Source organism: Seriola lalandi, unplaced genomic scaffold (assembly GCF_002814215.2).
Source record: "Seriola lalandi dorsalis isolate HSWRI2012SDOR001 ecotype SW California unplaced genomic scaffold, Sedor1 jcf7180002054763, whole genome shotgun sequence".
In the NCBI taxonomy this organism is placed as follows: domain Eukaryota; kingdom Metazoa; phylum Chordata; class Actinopteri; order Carangiformes; family Carangidae; genus Seriola; species Seriola lalandi.
Genome location: NW_019525316.1, coordinates 1,217,850 through 1,238,092, shown reverse-complemented (window position 1 = coordinate 1,238,092; position 20,243 = coordinate 1,217,850). Strand labels below are relative to the sequence as shown.

The window sequence follows — 20,243 nt, the reverse complement described above, 5'->3', positions numbered from 1 at the left end:
GGTGACAGACCCATGGCGTGAAAATATTCATTTAAAAAAGTCACTTTTATACCCTGACAGAAAGAACTGTAATGACTGTAGCCTGCTCAAGTTGTGAGCATTTAGTTCATGTTGCGAGCTTTTGTTACGTTAGCCTAAACAAGCTAAAGTTAGCCAGTGTGAATTGTGTGTGGAGCGTTTCAACAACAGATGTCAGCTGTCGCAAATCACAAACAATAGCGGTAACATTTCAGGAGTGAACAGTTTGAGGACATGTTGTTGATATAAAGTTAACAACTGAAACTCACTCACCCTGGATTCTGTGTACAGATGCGGATGCCTGTCTTTGAGCTGCTTAGATAAGTTTGGCCTTTGCGCTGTCCATGATGATCTGCGTCAAATGCACAGTATCTCCATACAACAGTCATGCTGTGTTTTTTTTCCACAAGTCGCCGCCGACCTGTTGCTGCAACTATATTTACTGCTGTAATTCCACTTGTTGTTAATATTGTTTACTGTGCCTGCCCTCTTCCTTTTCTTGTTCTCTCCAAGTTTGGTGTCACACTAGGACGCTACTGCCTACATCAGTCCTGGAAGAATCACATCTCTAGTACCTAGGACAGCGACTATACAGTATATATTACTAATTAGTTTTGCCAAATACGTCTGGATGGAAATGTAGTCACTCAATGAAACATGCTCAGTAGAATTTTTTTTCCAGTGTAGGAAGAGCTACATATATTACCGCAAGTTGAAGGGAGATGGTTGGGGTGGATGGTGGGTGTGAAAGTTGCAGGACTGACGCTGCAGACCAGGGTTCACATCTTCAGTTTGTGTGTGATTAGGTTTGGACATTAAAAAGCCAACTTCTATTAAGATTGTGAAATGCTTGTTGTTTCAGTTAGTAAAGTGAGCCATCGAAATTTCATCCTTCAAGTCACTTTTCTCTTTCTCAATATTTGACCAACCCCACTCTCAATCTCCCAGTTCCTTAATCAAGACTGTGAGTGTCTAAACATGCGTTAACACTAGATATGAACATACGTATATCACACATTTTGCAACGTGGCAGAAACATTCATAAAACTTATCATAGAATTTGGGTGTAGCTGTACAATAGTGCACATACAGTATAAACATCATCCCCATCATTCCCCCCCTGTTTGTGTGTGGGTGTGTGTCTGTGACCCCCCAGGCTCACTCCATCAACCTCCCTTCACCACCAGCTGTCTCCCCTCATTTACATACTCTCTCCTCCCACTAATGGAATTAGCCACAAGTTTCCTGAGGTGAGGCAACACACACACACAACACACACACACACACACACACACACACACACCTATAGTGTGTGTAGTACTGTATGTGTGTGTATATACAAAATATTATGGTGGTGAGGTGTGTGTGTGTTTTTTAAGGATGGGCTGCGAAGGTCAATAAAAAGACACAAAGATGTCAGCTCAGTCCAAAACTACTCTGCCAGAACAATGAGAAACAACAACAACAAAAGCTTATTAGTCCTTTCCCTCTCAGCAGAGCTATGATGTCTTTCAGATTAAAAACAAAACACAAGCCAATCAGTAAGCAGGAAGTCAGCCAATCAATGAGTAGAAAGTTTTGTACTCAGACAGGCTTGAAAAAAAAATGTTATATAGCACCTTCAATGCATATATAGTATATGCACAAAAACTACAATTAGAAATAATTAAGTTTTGACTGCATTGGCTTCTAAATGCAGCCCACATGCATTTTCTAACTCCTATCCATGGTCAAATCCTCTGGACAACTGACCATCCCATCATGCCTCTGCAGTCGCCTATGTTGATTTATGACTGCCCATCTACTGCAACAGGATGAAAAGCCACTTTTCCAGACAACATCTAATCATGCCAGGAAAAAAGAATACATCAAAAAAACAAAACAAAACATTTGTACTGTAGCACTCAACACACTCTTGGTTATTCGTTTGGAAAGGATGCTCTTACTGTAGGTGGAGATGCATCATTAGGCCTTTTTCACTGAAGACCTTTTGGTATATCACAGTAAGAAAAGTGCAGGTGTAAATAAAAAAGATTAATGATGACTGAATTTGGTTTAGTTGTTTCAGTTTCAGGTGCATGGTATTAGCAACACTAACACTTTCCCTATAGTATAACAAGTCAAAAAGCCTAAAGGCCAAAGTCAAAATGAGTTTTATTTCAATGATATTAATATAGTATTTCCCACAGTTGACGTTAACATGGTCTGTATGTTTTTGATTCGGTGAAAAAAATGTCTTTACATCACAGTATGAATCTATATGGCATAAACAGTCTTCGCTATAGAGCATCACCATTACTATAATATATATATATATATATACACAGTATATATGCTGCATAAGTGAATCCTTGGTAAATAAACAATTTTCAATGTTGAACTTCTTAAAAAAATCTACACCCTCATGACAGAGCAGATAGTAGACTGACCCAGGTTAGACATGTCCCTTCCCACCCCTCTTCTCTGTTCTCTCCTTACCATGACCTTGAGAAACTTTCATAGGTCCCAGTCAGTGTTGTGTTCTGCGCCAGCCTCTTTTCTTCCTCTCCTCCACCAACCCTCCACCAATGGTGTTCAGTTTCCTCTTGTTTTGTCCTCCATCTCTCTGTCAGCAGGTCCCGTCCGTCAATACAGAACTGTCAGTCATTGAAGTGACAATTGGCAGCTGTCGATATGGTGTTGTGGGCCACCAGTCTGTATGTAGGCTTCAACTCCTAAAATACTATCAGCTGCCAATACATAAACACACACAAACACATGCACATACACGGTTTGGCATTCACAAACACACAAACACACACACACACACACACACACACACACACACACACACACACACACACACACACACACTATTGTACTGATGAAGGTCTTTGACACAGACTGGAGTCACTGACACATGGCTCCCCCTACTGGAGACCTATAAGACCTTTGGCAATGACATCCCAGTCCCTGGTTACACTGTAGCACATTAACATTCATTAATTGATTCAATCATCCATCTATTCATTTAATCACTCCTCCCTCTCTCTATCTTCATTTTCCCCTTACTTTATCATACTCCTTTATCACACTTCCTTCTTTCCTTCCTGCATCGGTTTATTATGCAAGATTAAAGCATCTTTCTAATTTAGTTGTACCAGCTGAAAAATGTTCTACGAGTCTCTTCTGGACATATACATAGAACTTTTAATAACCAAGAATCTGATCGAAAATCAACTTGAAGAATGATTCTGTATGATTAACAACTTATTTTCATAGTTTAATTTATGTCTGTGTTACATTACAGTAACCAAAGTAATTGCTATTTGGGAAAACGTTCACAATGCTAAAAATGAAGTCAGAGAGAACAGAAAGCCCGGTCAGACAGGTTGTAAACAAAACAGCTGTTTAGCCAGATAATCTAAAACAATTCATGTGAAAGTAAAACCTAAAGTAAACACATGATGTTGGTTAAAACTATTAAATGTCCACTCACACATCTTGGTCATGATTCTTATAAGTAAACTAAATTTAACGGTTCCTCATCAAAAATGTTTGTTTATATGTGAAGGCATGTTGCTCATGATTCTCAAATATTGATATCATATTGGTCTAAAAAAAAAAAAATCCAGAATCGGTTGAGCTATAGCAAGTTCAGTAGGTCAGAAGAACCAGGTAGTTGGCCAATAAATGATGTTGTGGATGAAATAACTGTACTATTTGCCTTTGTTGTATCTTCAGGAACAAGTCTAACCCTTGGAGTTTGTTTCAAATCTGTACGTGCCTCGGGTGGCTTGTGTTTCTTGCCCTGAGATACATCTTTTTAGCTGGTTTTTCAGATCTTGTGATCAGTTTAGCTATGCATTTTCATACCACTACATCGCTGTAAAAAACAGAAACTAACAAAAGGGACAAAACACATACCAGCGCAGATGAAAAGAATATACTGACAGGAACTGGGAGGGGACATGCCTGTCTGTCTGCTTTCTCTCCGTTACGCACATGGCGTCCATCCGTATGAGAGATGTGATTACAAATGAGAGCGTGAGTGAGAGAGCGGAGTGCCACAGCTGGCATGGCATCTGGCTTGGCATATCGTTGCCCGGCCTCGCCCGCTGTCTGTGCGCTCTAATGTGGCTGTCGACAAGCCCATTAAGAAGCCATTACTAAATGCTCTGTCTCTGCTCCTCTTCCACGCCTTATAGCACAGGCCCAGGGGAATGCCAGCAACATGGAAGGGAGGGAGAGGAGAAGAGTGCAGAGACAGACAGAAAGGGAAGAACGGAAGAACAGGTGTAGGGAAGAGTGAAGACGATGAAGAGGCAGAGAAAGGGTGGAGTTTTTGTAAGAGAATTAAAAAGAAGATTTAATGGTAAAACCCTCGTGTCTGTGCCAGGGACAGAGAGTTATAGAGAGCACATACTTTGAACTCACTTAATACTTCGCCATCAAAACAGACAACTTCATGAGGAAGTTCTGCCTCTGGGCCCAGGGGCAGGAGTTGTCATCTGAAGTCTTCACTTCCAGACAAAAGTTGAGCGTTAGTCTCAATAATTTAATCTCTTTTGACAATCAACTGTTTTTAGACAATAAATGGCAAATTTTCACTGGTTTCAACCTATCAAATGTGAATATTTACTTATGTGATATTAAACAGAATATATTTGGGTTTTGGACTGTTGGTCAGACAAAGCAAGAAAATTGTCAGAATAGTTCTCTGGGAACACTTGATGGCTATTTTTCACAGTTTGCATATATTTCATAGACCAATCAAATAATTGTGAAATTAACAGATGGATTAATCAATAATGAAAATTATCATTAATTTCAGGCCTAATTATTTTACTGTTTGCTATATGAAAACTCCAAATCGCAAGATAATGAAAAACAATATCAGTTCACATTTTCTTGATAAATAAAAGGTATAAAAAAGTAGAGTAATTCAACTCACCATTCACAGTGTTGATCCCATTTTATTTATTATATTATCCAATGTAATTAGACACTGTTAAGCTGTTGCTAAATCCCATTTTTTAAAGTTAATTATGGTCATAAATGACCCCCACCAAGCCATCCTTATAATCTAGCATGGGGTAGCTATTCTACAGTTCAACAGTACATTACTAATAATAGATTCATCATAAAATCATAACATAAACAGTATCATCATTTTCAGCTATGGTGTGATCTAGCATCAATGACCAATAGCATCCCATATTATATCATTAAAATACTATACCACCTTATTAAAGCAATTAAAAACGTTTATAAACTATTTTGTTGACTGCATTGACAAACAACAGTTAACAGCTGTGAAATCATCAAATGTGTCCTCTGAGTACCAGCACTGCTTTGTGTTGACCTGTGACCTACGACACAACAAGCAGTCAGCTATTCAATTTCTGATTCTATGCTGTGCATTGTGATATGGTGATATGTGTATGTTAATATGCAGTATGCAGTGGCCCAAGAAATACATTCTTAACTGTGCAGGCCCGTTGGTATAGTGGTATAATAGTATGAGAAAACTTCTCCTTTGCTGGCACTATCACTACTTGCAGGCACACATGCTATATCTCAGAAACCAGGTTAGACCTGCTTGAGTCGCATATTCCCACTCAGTGACTAACACACACATCCTGGACAATAAAATTAACATAATAGGCAGCAGAACACTGTGAAGTTTGTTTTTCTTTAACAAAAAGGCTACATTATAATACAAATACAAATACAAAATAATAAGGAAAACCTTTCTTTATTTGTACTTCTCTTCATTTTCGCAGGCCAGGGGGAGGTGTATCACACAATGCTGACTGCCTTGGAGTACAGACAAGTGAACTTATCAAAAACGTAGGTGGTGAATGCTGTCTTGAACGGCTGGAGGGGAGGCAAGGCAAGGCAGAGAGGACAAGAGAAGGAGGGATGGAGAGAAAAATGAAAAAATGGGATAAATCAGCATCAATTAAACTGAAATATCAATTTTCTGAATCCACTAAACAGATTATTAAAACTGAACACCAGTGGTCACCCACTTCAATTTTGTAAACCAATCATAAGTTAAAGACAACTAGGGGATGACCTGTGCAATAGGGAAAGCAGACTGTGTCTTTCAATTTACATGAATACATTTTTTGTGGCTCTGTGCCTCATCTGCTGGATTTGCATCATATATGCTGGATATGTACTGAATCATTGTGAAAATCTAACAGGTGAGTTTGAATTAGTTAGAATTAGTAGAGCTGTCACAATGTAATGTGGTGTAGTTTACGTTTTTTGCATTTGGTAATGGGGATTAAGGTGTACATTCATCCATTATGGTTTCCAAATACACTGACCAAGACTGTGTGCAACTTCCTGCATCTTGTGTGTGTGTGTGTGTGTGTGTGTGTGTGTGTGTGTGTGTGTGTGTTTGTTTGTGTGTGTGTGTGTGTGAATTGCTCTTTTCATGAGTGACTGTGACAGGTTTCTCATCAGGCCCTGAAGCCTGCTCGCAGTTATAGACCATGTACAGTACAGCCCCCAAACAACAAACCCACACACAATCGCATGAACGCATGCTGACCTGGGTGATGGTGTAAAAGAGATTTTTTTTTAATAAAAGTACCAAAGCTGGTAGTTGGTACCACACATATGCGTGTGTTTGTGCGTCTGCACCGGCTGCTGGAACTAAGCGGGGCTCTTAATCACGGCTGTAACGGGCAACATTACCGGCAGCGGCAGCAGGCTAATGATGAATGCCTGAGTCTCCGTGCAAACCCTGACCTCCTTTTCTGCTGTGATGCACAAAAAGCTGTAACTCTCACCAAAATGCACACATATACACGCATTTATGTACAGATACACACACACAGGCTTGCATCAACATACATCTTGACAAAAAAAAAAAAAAAACACTGCCTGGATGCTTGGGGAATGCACTGTGCATGTGACTGTGTGTGTCTGAATATAGGTATAAAATGATATGACCTGTTCTTCAATTTGCCCTATCCACTGATCATTTATATTACCTGGAAAGTTGTGCGATAACCACAAAAAAAACCCAAAAAATTATATCTTAAACTTGGCACTGTAGGTAGACAGTGAGAGAGAGAGAGATATTAAGAAGTAAATGAGAGAGGGAGAGAGAGTGAGAGAGAGAGTGGCAGAGGGAGAGAGAGCAAGCGAGGGAGAGAGAAAGAGAGAGATGAGGAGGGAAAGATGAGTGGAAATACAACAATATTAAATGAAATGTAAATGAGAGAGAAGAGCAGGAGAAACAGAAATAAAAGAGGAAAAGAGAGATCAGAACATGAGAGAGACAGATGGTAAAAAAAAACAAGTAAACGAGAGACATTTTGCAGCAGAGGGAGTGAGTAGTTATAAACGAGTGTAAAGTTTTGATGAAGGACAAACTAATGTCAGGGACTGGGGCGGTTCGGGCTTCCTGCTCCCCGGCTACCACATGTGATCCCGCCTGTCACTCACACTCCATCGCCATGACAATCATCGTAATGCCGATGCCTGGGGGCGGGGACAAGCCTGTCCTTGTAACAAACAGAACCCCTCCGCGATCTGACGCCAACAACTGCCGAGAAGATCTCTCACTCTGACACACACACACACACACACACACACACACACACACACACACACACACACACACACACACACACAAGAACACAATAGAAGCTCTTGCAAACAAATAAAACAAAAAAACAAATGAAGCAAATCCTGGTTTAAATTGAAAATGTAAGGTCCAATTTTCAATAACAATGATGTGATTTGATGTGTTACTGTCACTGTCCAGCGCAGACTGCATGTTTTGTCACACACACTCACCGTGTAATATGCAGCACATACTTGTCTGTGCATCTGAATAAGCGTGTGTGCTCATGAATTTATTCATTTTATGCATTTAAACAATACATGGGAGTTTGCGATTGGTGTGTTCACATATGATATGTGTGTGTGAAAGAGGAGTAAGACAGTGACAGAGACATAATGTCTGCATGTGTGTGTGTGTGTGTTAGCCACAGGGTAGAGAGCAGGGACTTGTCAAGCTGAGGAAGAGATGGCAAACTGGATGGTGATGCCAGCCCTGTGTGACAGCTTCTTCACACACATATGCACAAACTCGCATGCACACACATACACACATGCTGTAGCCCCCCAAACCTACCCTAGCCCGCACTCTAGAGCTGTGAAAGCTGGGACGCAGAAAGAAAACGAGACTGGTGGAACCTCCCTTCAACTGGAGGCTGATTGGTGTGTGTGTGTTTTGAGAGGTGGTGGGCTGGTGGGGTGGGGGTTCAAAGTGTCACATCATTTTGTGGCTGTGCTGCTTCTGAAAGAGGCTAACCCCACTGCCACTTAAGCTTAGCCTAACAGTGAAAACCCTATTGACAGACAGGACACATACATACAGTACAAACACACATGAATGCACACACACTTATACAAGTATATACCTGCAGAAACACACAGAAGTGCAAAAATGCAGTTATAAAGTGTCTATAGAAGTCAAATTCATAACTGCTCAAAACAGTTATTTATTTAGAAAAATATGTGTTAATTATGGGTAAACAATTCAGTAGCACATGTCATAATATAACAACACATACTGACAATATTTGTGATAATTTTACAAATCAGATGACGTCAGTGCAGCAAGACACACACACACATACACACAACACAACACAATGTGATCAGTCGCTACAGAGGCCTTTATGCATTTGAAAACTTATTTCAACTTTGCCACATATCTGCACGCACACACACACGCACACACACGCACACACACGCACACACACACACACACACACACACACACACACACACAGAGTTGAGTTAAATGTCATTTTCTACAAATCTGTCAAAGCGTTTGTCTGAAATTGTATTTTGGTGGGATGCTCCATTGTGCCTCTGAGCCCAGAGCGCAAGCAGCCAACTGAAGTGGAGTTGCTGGTTAGAAACCCCCAAGGGTGACCTGGCCAGGGCCCCAGACCACTTTAACCACTCGTCTCCATTAACAGGCTCCTAGATATCATTATGCTCCCTTGGGACCAGGCGTGCTCTAACCAACCATTTACCCTCTCCCTCTCCCCTCTATTTCTCTCTCTCATCTCTCCCTCTCTCTGCCATGATGTTACTCAATGAAAAAAGACAGCGGGGAGAAAAAATATGAGATTGATTTATTTGCTTCAGTGTTCTTTGGGATGGAGTCCTCTCCCTCTCTCTCTCTTTCTCTGCAAACTGAAACCAATTAGTGAGCAGAGCACTTGTAGCGGGGAATGTAGGGCAAGCGAGGAGTAATAAAAAAGTATTGACTTTTCTGTGACTGTACGCGGCGTGAAAGGGGTGCCGCGGCCTTGTCCGACATGAAAGGAGCTCCATTAATTTCACTTATTTCACCCAGGCCGCTGTCAGGAGGCCCTAATGCGTCCCAGGCGCACTTCTCACATGCAGGCACTCAGACAGCGCTACGCAGCTCCAGCCTGGTTACCAAATTAGTTTACATTATATATCAGAGTGAGGGAGAGAGAGGGGAGCAGAAGAGAAAAGAGTAATTTATAATTCCCTGGTTGAGACACAAAGCGAGGCCTTTCATACGTAGCTAATTTTGCTCCAGCCTCACCTCCTTATCCTCCTCTTGTCTCACTTTCTCTCTCTCTTTCTCTTGTTCTGCATCATGTAAAGGCCACAGTTCTAGGAAAATGACCTAGAGTACCAGATCCACAACAAATCTGGAGGAGAGTGAAATAATAAGATGATTTGGATTCAGCTTAATAGTGACAACTCAGTACAACAACAACAAAGAAAAAACTAAGAAAAAGTAGACAACATATATGTTGGTATAAATTTCAGCTGCAAAGGTATAAAAGGCCTATTGTGCATGCTTCTACTTTTTTTTGAAAGAACCTTAATTTAAGATATGAAATAACGGTCTTTTTTTATGGTGGATTGTTACTCAGTTTCCTGCACACTGGAATCATGAAATAAAAAATGAGCATTGGAATATTTGGCAGAAATAGCAGAAAATTTGCTGGAACATGGTTTTCACACCACACCACAAAAGGAGCCATTTCAAAATCTAATTTGGTGCCTCTCCCAACAGTGTGGCGGCATGAGAACTTTTTTTTTTTCAGCTTGACTGCCTTCTTCTTAAATTGCTTGCAAAACATACTTGGTTGTCATTTGTGCTATTCTAAACCTCTAATGTACATTTTTGGGAGAAGTGTTCAGTTCTCCAAGATCCAAGAAGACTCCTGATTAAGTAAAACCAGTTAGCAATGAGAAGAACAGTGAACTTTTCTCATCTGGCTTGGGGCTCGCCCACTGCCACCAATTTACCGATGATTTTAACAGTATTATGTCTATGCATTTGTGAGTGTGTGTGTGCATGCTTGTGTTTCTATGTATGTGTATGCCAGAGCTACACATGAGTGCCTGTGTGTGTGTGTGCGTGTGAGAGAGAGAAAGAGCGAGGAGTGAGAGGCTATCGGCAGACAGAAACTAATCAGTGTGTGTGAGATAAGAAAGCAGCCTTTATGGTGTATGGTAATCAGCCCCCCCTCGGCCTGCCACCGCCATGCATAATCACCACGACTTATTCACATGATTGATGAAATATGCGTCTGTGAAATCCGAGCTGCTTTTGTTATCATCCTGTTTTTCCCATCTCCCCCCTCTCTTTCCTTTTCTCTCAATCTTTTCCTGTCTTGTTCAACCTCTCTGTCTTTCTATATATCTCTCCCCTGATCTGCAGTGGCCAAAGATGTTTGGAACCATGTACAAACAAGAAATTACACACACAGCATGGGGTCCCTCTTACATGCACACATGCACCTACACACACACACACACACACACACATACACACACACACATACACACACACACACACACAAACACATGCTCTACACATAGTTTTCTCCCATAAGGTAGTAATATGATGCGCAAGCGATGCAAGACAAGCAACATTGTTTGAAGAGGAATATGAAGGGAAAAAAGAAAACATAAGGGTAAGAGAGCGAGTAAATGAGAGGGCACATTAATTGTTCTGTCCTGCAGAGAGAAGTGTTGGCTGGATTAGAAGGGGATGAGAGGGAAGAGAGAGTGAGATGGAGTGATAGATGGAATTAGACAGATAGATGCTTCAGAGAGCTCTTGTCATTGACACTCAATCGCATTAATCAGGGAACGGATGCAGAATTCACAACTAATGCAACATGAAGAAAAAAAGAGAGAAACCATTTAAACAAAAAGCGGCAGCAGCAACTCGAGACAAGGACACAAATACCGAAGGAATGAGTGGCTACAGTGGGCAAGTGTCTGGCTAGAGTGACAGGAAAACAGTCATCCATCACCATTCCAAAAACGCAGCCCCCATGTGAATCTATTAACATAACTTAACATCTTTATTGACCTCACCTTTCCACAGCACCATGAATGAAGTGGGTCCAAAAATAAGTCAATTTTTCCTACCAAACCCCACTCCTGCTTCATGAATTTTATCCACTGTCTTCCAACATATGCCAGTTCCTGTTCTTCAAGTAGTAGGATATATTGTAAAGCCCAGCAGTAATGGCACTGCAGGTGCAACAGGGGGAGGATTTGGTTGAAAAAATAGAGCTAGTATGCAATGGCAAGGGTGTATGGATGATTATGATTGTTTGCAAAAGATTGGATTTTCATTTTGTCTTCTTTTTATAAATAATGTCATGCACGGATCGAGTCAGTTTTTGTTTGGGATACACTTGGGGATACATTTTCAGGCCTGAGTTAAGCTTGACATACTAGAGGATTTTTCAGTTAGTGCTAATACCATTTGCAGTGTAATACATAAAAAACTTATCCATACAAAGCTACTCTGTTCTGTACTATATAAATGTAGATGACTGGTTTGGGAGAGGGTAACTGGAAGCTGACCACTAGAGCTCAGACCTTAACCCTGAGCTCAAACTCTAACCCTGCATGAAAAAACACAACCCTATCGTTTAGAAAAGAGCCAGTCCATCAACTTTGGCAAAAAAACAGTCTCCTCTGTCAAAAAGGTGAACCAGGTTCAACTGCTACTGCAACTTCATGTGATGTCATCCAATACATTCCTGGTATATGACTGTAATGTGGATGCATTTTTACTGTTTACCTCACAAACTGTTGTGCAGTGTTTTGGTATCTGTTAAGCCTTCAAACGATTAACGTGTTATTCAGATTGGACTTTCTGCCTCATATTTCTAGGCTAGGCTGAAGGCTGGGGTATTCTGGAAACAAACACATTTGGAGGCAACAGCGTAGATAGCAGTTCCAAATGGCCATGCTTTAAGACGGGACAAAACACCATCACTTTGCAAAATATTTCCTTGGAGTGTTGTACAAGTTTTTTTCACATGAACAAGTGACACAAATGTGAGGCCAATTTATGTGTAAAGTGGTCATGCTTGTTGGGTTATCGGTTTCGCAAACTTACATAAATTTGTTAGACCCATCCCTCAGTTCTGACGTCAGAAGTGGAGAGGGGGTTACGAACACTATTTGACCATCTGATAAGCACTTTGGTTGAAGCATACTGGCACCTTAAGGCATACAGTAGGAAAGGACTAGGAGAGACAAAGCTTGGGAAGAGGGCTGGGACTAGGACTTTGATTTGGGTTGACAGTAGACTCTGGGGGAAGGTGGGGGCTGAGACTGAGGGTAAGATTAAGACTGGGGCTAGGGCTGGTGAATTAAGGCCCCTCCCGCCTCAGGGTGCTATTACACATCTATAATGAGAAAGGGAGAAGAGGGGGGCTTGTCTTTGCACCTCAGAACACCTTAGATTAAATATGCACAATTCCCATGCAAAATGGTCCAGGAACAGACGGGACCAGCGTTGCTGTCTAATCCCCTGTGCTGGAGTTGTTTCAGCCAGGGTTAACAGGCTCATCAGTCAACACAGGCTGCTTAGCACAGGACATCAAGGCCATTTGCAGGTTTAAGTGTTTGTGATTGCTTCCCTTTCCAGATCCCATTGCCACCCGAACCACCCACACGCACACACACACACACACTCCCTGTGCTGACCATATGAGCCTGCAATAAGACACACACAGACATACACACACGCCTATATATCAACCATTTAATAGCATAGGTAAAGGAGTGGCTTTCACATAAACACCAGGCTGCGTACCAAGTGCACAAAACAAAGTATACAAAACACAAACGCACACATTGGAAAGACAATGTTCCCACACACAGTTGTCTCTTTTAAACAGAGATCCCGCTATATTGCCGTTAAGAAGACCCCATCATTCCATTCCAGTGTGTTATTTTAGACAGTACACTGGTATTCCAGGTGTGACATGTAACACAACAGTGTTTGCGTCTGTCCTACCATGTCACCTCTCCCATTTACACCAATGTCGATCTGGCTTTGTCCACCACTGCTGCCAGCTTATTGCTGAAAAAACCAACCCCCCACCCCCCCACCCCCAATTCAGTTTGTACCTTTCATACAGAACAGCGAGGCAGAATAAAGGTGCAACATTCGCGACTTGAACAGGCTGTATAAAAGGGTAGTGTCAAAATAGAAAAATAAATAAAAGAATGAGGGGAAATCTCATTATCAATAATTATAAAATGAGTTCAAAGTAAAACAAGACAGACAAAAATTCCTCAGGACAAACAGAACAGTAAGCATTCACAGGCAACGTAAGAGAATAACCCTACCACATAGACCAGCAATTTGAAAATGTATTCCTTTGCTTTTATGATGGCAAAACACACATGTAAGCCTATGTATCCTGTCTGCTGTACTCTTTGTGTCCGTCTCCGCAGAAGCTTCATCACATCCATTTGCATTTCACAGCAAGTGTTGACTTCTATCACCAACACACTGCTGTATGAGAGGGCTGTCATGTTCCTCAAGTAAGTCTGCGTGTGTCTCTGTATGAGTATTGTGCACTCAGCTATTTGATAGCACACACACACACACACACACACACACACACACACACACACACACACTACACATAGTTTGAGAGAAACAGGGTGGGGGTCGGGGGGCTGAAAAAAGTTGCAGCTAGGTACTGCAGGTGAAGGCAGGGAAAAAGAGAACAAGTGTGCAAATAAACAAGACAGTGAGAGAAAGAAAGAGTGATGGCAGGAGATAGATAGAGATAGAGATAGGCAGTGATTATACCACACTACATACAGTATGGTTCAGTGGAGCATATCCGCACAGGGACAGGCGGTCCATTAAAGCATTGACATCCTTATCCTGCTTGTCTGCCTGCTTTCTCTTACATCCATGTGCACATGGAGAGAAAACTATCTAAATATCTAAATCTTGAATTCACCTCAGAATAACCATGATGACTAAGCATTTTATACAGTATTATCTTAAATCTTGTCTGGGCTTATTGTTGTTTCCCGAAATAAAGCTTTTTCTCAAATGACCGTACATATATGCTAATAATAAAACTAATTTCTGTTTGGAATAGAGAACTCATGTATCAGGCAAGATGCTTTGAGCAATGCAAATATTATGGATCACTACTAACATGCTATCTCTGTATTCTAATGCAACACACTTATATCATATATATTTCCCAGCTGAATTTTAGTAGTTGAGTCTGCCATACTTCATGTTATAGTTAATGAATTACTACATTTCTCTGGCTAAAATAATTTACTTGTCTAGCTCTATCTCTTAGCTGTGTTCTATCAATGTTCACAACAACACTAAAGACAATTAGAATAAACACTAAAGATCACATAAAAATTGCTTTAAAAAAACACCAGACCTCTTCTGTGTAAAAATAGTTACTTAATTCTCAATTCATTTTTTATTTGCTTTGTTATTGGTTTATTTTGTTTTCCATTTTATAAATTTGTGTCAGACTTGGAGTGGAGAGGCCTTGACTTCGGCCTTAAGGTGCATTCAAGCCTAAAATCACAAATCTAGACTTTCTACTCAGGGCAGAAGTTGTGAATATTTTAAATGATAATTTGGCATCGCCGTTTTTTTATTTATTAGTTTTAAACAGGCACTTGACACAAATTCATACAATTAAGTAAAAAAATTGGTCTGAAGTGACCCAAGTTAATCTGGTCAAGTCGGGTCCAACAGCTTTGAACATAAATAATAAAGTCTAATGTCATTCATTCTCTTAAGTCACACCAAAATATGACTGCTAATCATTTGATTGCGACTGTCCATTTAATATCACACTGTGTGCACTCGGCCCTCATCGTTACTCTGTATGCAGGCCTCACAGTGCAAAATGCCACCATAATGGAAGCGAAGTGTTGGGTTAATTGATAAATCCGAGGTCATGAGTAGGAAGGAGTGTGGCAGGGGGAATGTTTTACGGCTGTGCAAATGAAGGGGCTGCAGAGTTTTACACACGCCGTAAAATGGTTATGGAGAATTAGCGTTCTTTCTCTCTCACTGCAGTAACCTGGACACTAATGCAGCAGAGCTGGATAGATGGATGGACATGATAACATATGAAATACATACACAGACGCACACATAAAAGGTGGAGACATACGGGTTCACACATTTGCTGCCCCTGCCCCACCTAATTCCATTGTCTCTACTTGTGGCCTATTTCAGTTTAGGTATTAATTGCTAATGAACACTGTTCCCATTAAAAAGATCCCTCATACATCAGTTGTATGCATCACGGTGATACATTACGGCTGAGGCCATTAAGAGTGAGCCAGTATGTGTGTATGTGTGTAGACACACTTTTCCTGTCCCCGTTGCCTGAAGCTTTGTACCCACAACACAATAATGACAATCATAAAGCCACACCAGAGTAGCTGGGAGGAGACTGTGGTGTGAGAAGGGGTGTGTGTTTGAGTGTGTGTTGTGGCGAGAGGAGGTAACAAGGACAATACTGGGGTAACATTAAAGAGTCTATGTGGGTGGGCTATCGTGGTGGTTTTTGTTATATGCATGAATTAATGTGTATACGTGTGATTGTATATGTCTATGTGCATGTGTTCTGTAGAACAGGTAGCCTGTGCAAACGTGCGTTTTAGTGTGTATTCATGTGCGTTGGTTCTGCTCAGATGCTAGCTTTTGAAAGTTGTGATGGGTGTCAGTCTAATGCGAGGGGAAGGAAAGGCTTGGAGCATAGACAGACACAGACGTGACCACTCACTGTAGTGTACTTGATTAGCACGTAGCCTCCTAATTAGCTATCCTCTTTGGTTACAGGCAGTACCGCTGGTGACATGGCTAATAACACAACCACAAAATTAGCATGGACAGAGAGGGCTTTCCCATATCTGCATTTGAAATTTGTCTTTGCTGGTGTATTTAGCTGGTGCAGAAGCTAAAACCTTTGAGTATTTTCTCTCACAATGAACATTACAGTTTGGCTGTATTAATTAAACTTTCCAACTTCAAGAGGTTCACACACTGTTCGCTCACAAAACCTTTTCATAGCCTTCCCTAAAAACAAACAATTCATATAGTATTTCATATTCTGGCTATTGTTCAGTGAGATGTTTGATTACCTTAATATAACACTGTCGTTTTAGCCATTCAGTACGATTTAAGACAATAACAAAATGATATTGTATAAAGTGGCATAAAGCACACGATTAGTTTGACCTTGAGAACACAGTTGTTCCAGTGTTTCCTGTTACAATGGTTAATTGATCCTAAAACATAAAAAACAAAGTCTGTGTTTATAAGGAATTGAACATGTTCACTTTGTTTCAAAATGTTTTACCTATATATGAGATTGCTGTCATAAGGTTAATCTCTGGTTGTCAGTGGTATCCATTCTACAACAGAAGATCCATATGCATAACCATTATTGTTGAACCATAGAATTACACAGACTTATAGTCAATTATATCAATTCAAGACTGAATGAAGATAATTTTCTCTCTTATACATATTTACTCTCTCTTCCTCACCCACTCCCTCATAATTTCTCTCTATCGCTCCCTAAATTTCACTTTTTTTAAACTAGTCAGTTACATGTCAGTTAACTGTCATAACTTTAAATTGATTTCTCATCCCAGATAGACACACCCGCTAACAAGAGCTGTGTAGAGTGACACCCACATTACACCCTGGTCCAGAGGATGATTGCAAAGCCAACTTTGATGACACATGTTCACCCATTTAGGTCAACCACATGCGTAAGCTTAACTAGCATCACTTTGTTGGTATGACAAAAACAGTAAATTTGAGAGGTAAAATTCTTGATGAGAGATTTTAATTTTCAAACTGGTGATGAGGAATGTGAATGACTAAAGGACAGAGCTGCAGAGGAGGTCTGAGGTCTATGAAGCTGTTACTGGGAAGCCAAGGCAAGGCCACATTGGAGCTAGAGAAAGGGCAATAATTACACAGCCTCTCATGGCCTAGGCTGAGGGCAACTGGGTTTCTGGAGAGGTGGGGACTGTCATGTGATTATGTGTGGATATGTGTGTGTGTCCTGACAGACTGGGCCACATTTGAATTGATAGCCTTTCTTACTGTGACACAGATGGCTAAGGTAAATAAAGGTCCAGGAGTCATGGTTTATTTCTAGGGCTTGGTTTGGACTGGGGATGCTGTGTACATACTGCCAAGAGCTGTGATGGTCAAGCCAGAGAGCTATGGTCTACAACTACAAAAAAACTGGGCTATGTTAATGATGAGGCTTCGGGCTGTGTGGAGGGCTAAAGCATGCTTACGGTGATGATTACAAGCAGGGCTAGGTAATGTGGCAGAGGCTGGGTGAGAGGGCTGTGGCTGGGCTTGAAAATAATTAGGAGCATGGCTGGATAACATAGCTAGATAATGTGGCTGGGGGGAGGCTGGCTGGGCACGGTATGAAGATGATGAGTACCAGGGTTGAGCTGTCCACTCCATTGGCCCTCTGAGCTGTGACAAGAAGCTCTGCTGGCTGCTGCTGTAGCTGGGGGTGAAGCCAACGATAGGACTAATGCACTAATTACCACAGCGAGAGAAGAGAGAGAGTAAATAGAGGTAGAGAGGGCTACAGAAAGATGGCGAAACAAACAGAGACGAGAGGGGGGAAATCTGAAGTCTGATGAGCTCTGAGTGACAGCAGCATGACATGACTGAGCTGAGAGCAGTCACCACTATCTTTATTATCTTCTTCAACAACTTCCTACACAGCAGCCGAGTTACCATAGAGAAAAGAAAGGTCACGTTAAGCCAGCATAGGGGAGTGAGGCATGGTGGCGTTGTCCGTACATTCATTTGCGATGAGGTGATGCAGAAGAATATTTTGAAAAGCGGATTCCAATATTGTTTGTATCTGATGCTCTACCAACAAGCATATGCACACCACAAGGGTGAGGGGATGATGTGATGACATAAAACAGTATTTCAAAATCTGTACCGGTAGAAAAAGTCAGATTATCTTATAAACATCATCATCATACTTTCCAGTTATGACATACTGCGAAGTATATGTTTTGTCTGCTTGTTTATTTGTTCAGTTAAAAACAGGGTTCACTGATGGCTGATGCTTTGAGTTGAGGCCTGCAATACAATGCAAATGTCTGAACGTAAGTTGAAATGTAGTCTCACCCAACAAGTCCTAAAAGTCTGGACCAGACCAGACTGGACCTTCGTTGTCATAGATACAATAATAAATACACAGAGTGTATTGTCAGCAGTGTACCAGGCTTTCATCATCATCATTACAATATAAACATGCAGTTAAATTTATGGATGGTCACAATGTGGTTAGGTTCACACACAAAAATTACTTGATTAGGTTTCAGGAAAGATAAGTTCTTCCCTACTTTCATCAATAGACAAAAACAATAAAACTTTGGGTTGTAATGAGCTGCTTGCACAGACGACCTATGGGCTGATTTTTTTACAGGACAGTCTCACTCACTCTACATGCAAAATTAAAAAGCGATTTCTAATTTTAATGGAGAGCCAAATTATCCCTGCTGGCTTCAATTTCAGTGGCATAAGTGAAAATTTGAATTTACCACACATGGTCAAACACAAAGACATTACAAGCATTCCATCAATACTGTGTTAAACAAATACAGCATAGATGCATCGAGCAAAACTGATCCTACTCCCCCAACCCCTGTTGTCAGCTGCAGGAGACCCCTCTCACCCGCCCACTCACTCCCCATACTTATTTATCTCCAGTTCCTGGGGCCGTGTTAGTTCATTCCCCTGTCGCTGCTCTCTCCTCCTTCCCTTGCTCCTCTCTCTCTCTCTTGTTTCACTCCTCGTTTCCGGGCAATTGGGTCTGGGTGCTGGTGGTGGGGGTAAGAGGTTGGGGTGGAGCTGCTGGGAACTTTGTGTGTGTGTGCGTGCGCATATATGTGTGTATGTGTGTGCTGGGAAGTGAGCTAATAAAGGACGGTGATCCATGAAAGGCCTTGAGCAAAGACACAGTCAATTACCTAATGCCTGGACCAGACTGCAGGGCCCACGCACACACATTCTCTCTCTTACATACGCTCACACACACACCCATGCATATACCTCATTTACGTATACATGGAGAGGGGGCAGTGGAGGGCATAACTGGGAATTGTGTGTATGTGTGTAGGTGGGTGTGCATATGCGTGTGATGGAGAGCGGCGATTTATTAAATTGCTGTCACTTTTGACAAATTTGTGCAACTCAAGTTGAAAGGGTTAGGCTGCACTGCTTCTCCATTTCCTCTTTTCTTTTAGAGGAGAATTATACCTTTCAGACCGAAACCCAGGCTACCCCAGGATAAACCCATGACTGCCATCAGTCTGCCTTTGGTTGAAAGGTGATGTCTGAGGTGGCCTCATGACCAAGCTCCTGGGTTTAATGTAGGTCTGACATTGAAACAGTGAAACGGTGAGAACGATATCTACAATTTAACAGTATGATCATAATAAATTACACTATAAAGTAGTTACTAGACAGAAGTTCTTTCCCTTTCAACCATTAATTTTGCTTCTCAGTCTCAAAGACTTTTGACTCTTAGTTTAGGGTTTAGGTATAGTTTGGGTTGTTGCCTTAACATGAGGTGACCAGTAAAGAAAAAAAACTCTTTTTCCATGCAGTCACATTGAATTTCCAGCAAAAATATTGCAGCAACTCATTTAAATGAAGTGATATACAATAGCTTCGTTATTCACAAAACAGTCTGTATATGGTCCTGTGTAATTGTGTGTTTTAGCTATAATATGCTTTCTTCACTAGATCTTTGGTTAACAATTTCAATCAAATGTGACAGCACTCAGGTATAAATGGGTCTTATGCAGGTTTACATCTATGTTTTTTCACC

General features: G+C 41.1%; 1 protein-coding gene across 1 annotated transcript in view; it reads right to left on the bottom strand.

Moving 5' to 3' along the window:
* Positions 1–4,975: 4,975 nt before the first annotated feature.
* Positions 4,976–20,243, bottom strand: part of spata17 (spermatogenesis associated 17) — a 43,024-nt gene continuing 27,756 nt past the window's right edge. Inside the window, exon 10 of the mRNA XM_023425007.2 lies at positions 4,976–5,877. The gene's annotated coding sequence lies outside the window, so the exon portion shown is untranslated. The remainder of the gene's footprint in view (positions 5,878–20,243) is intronic.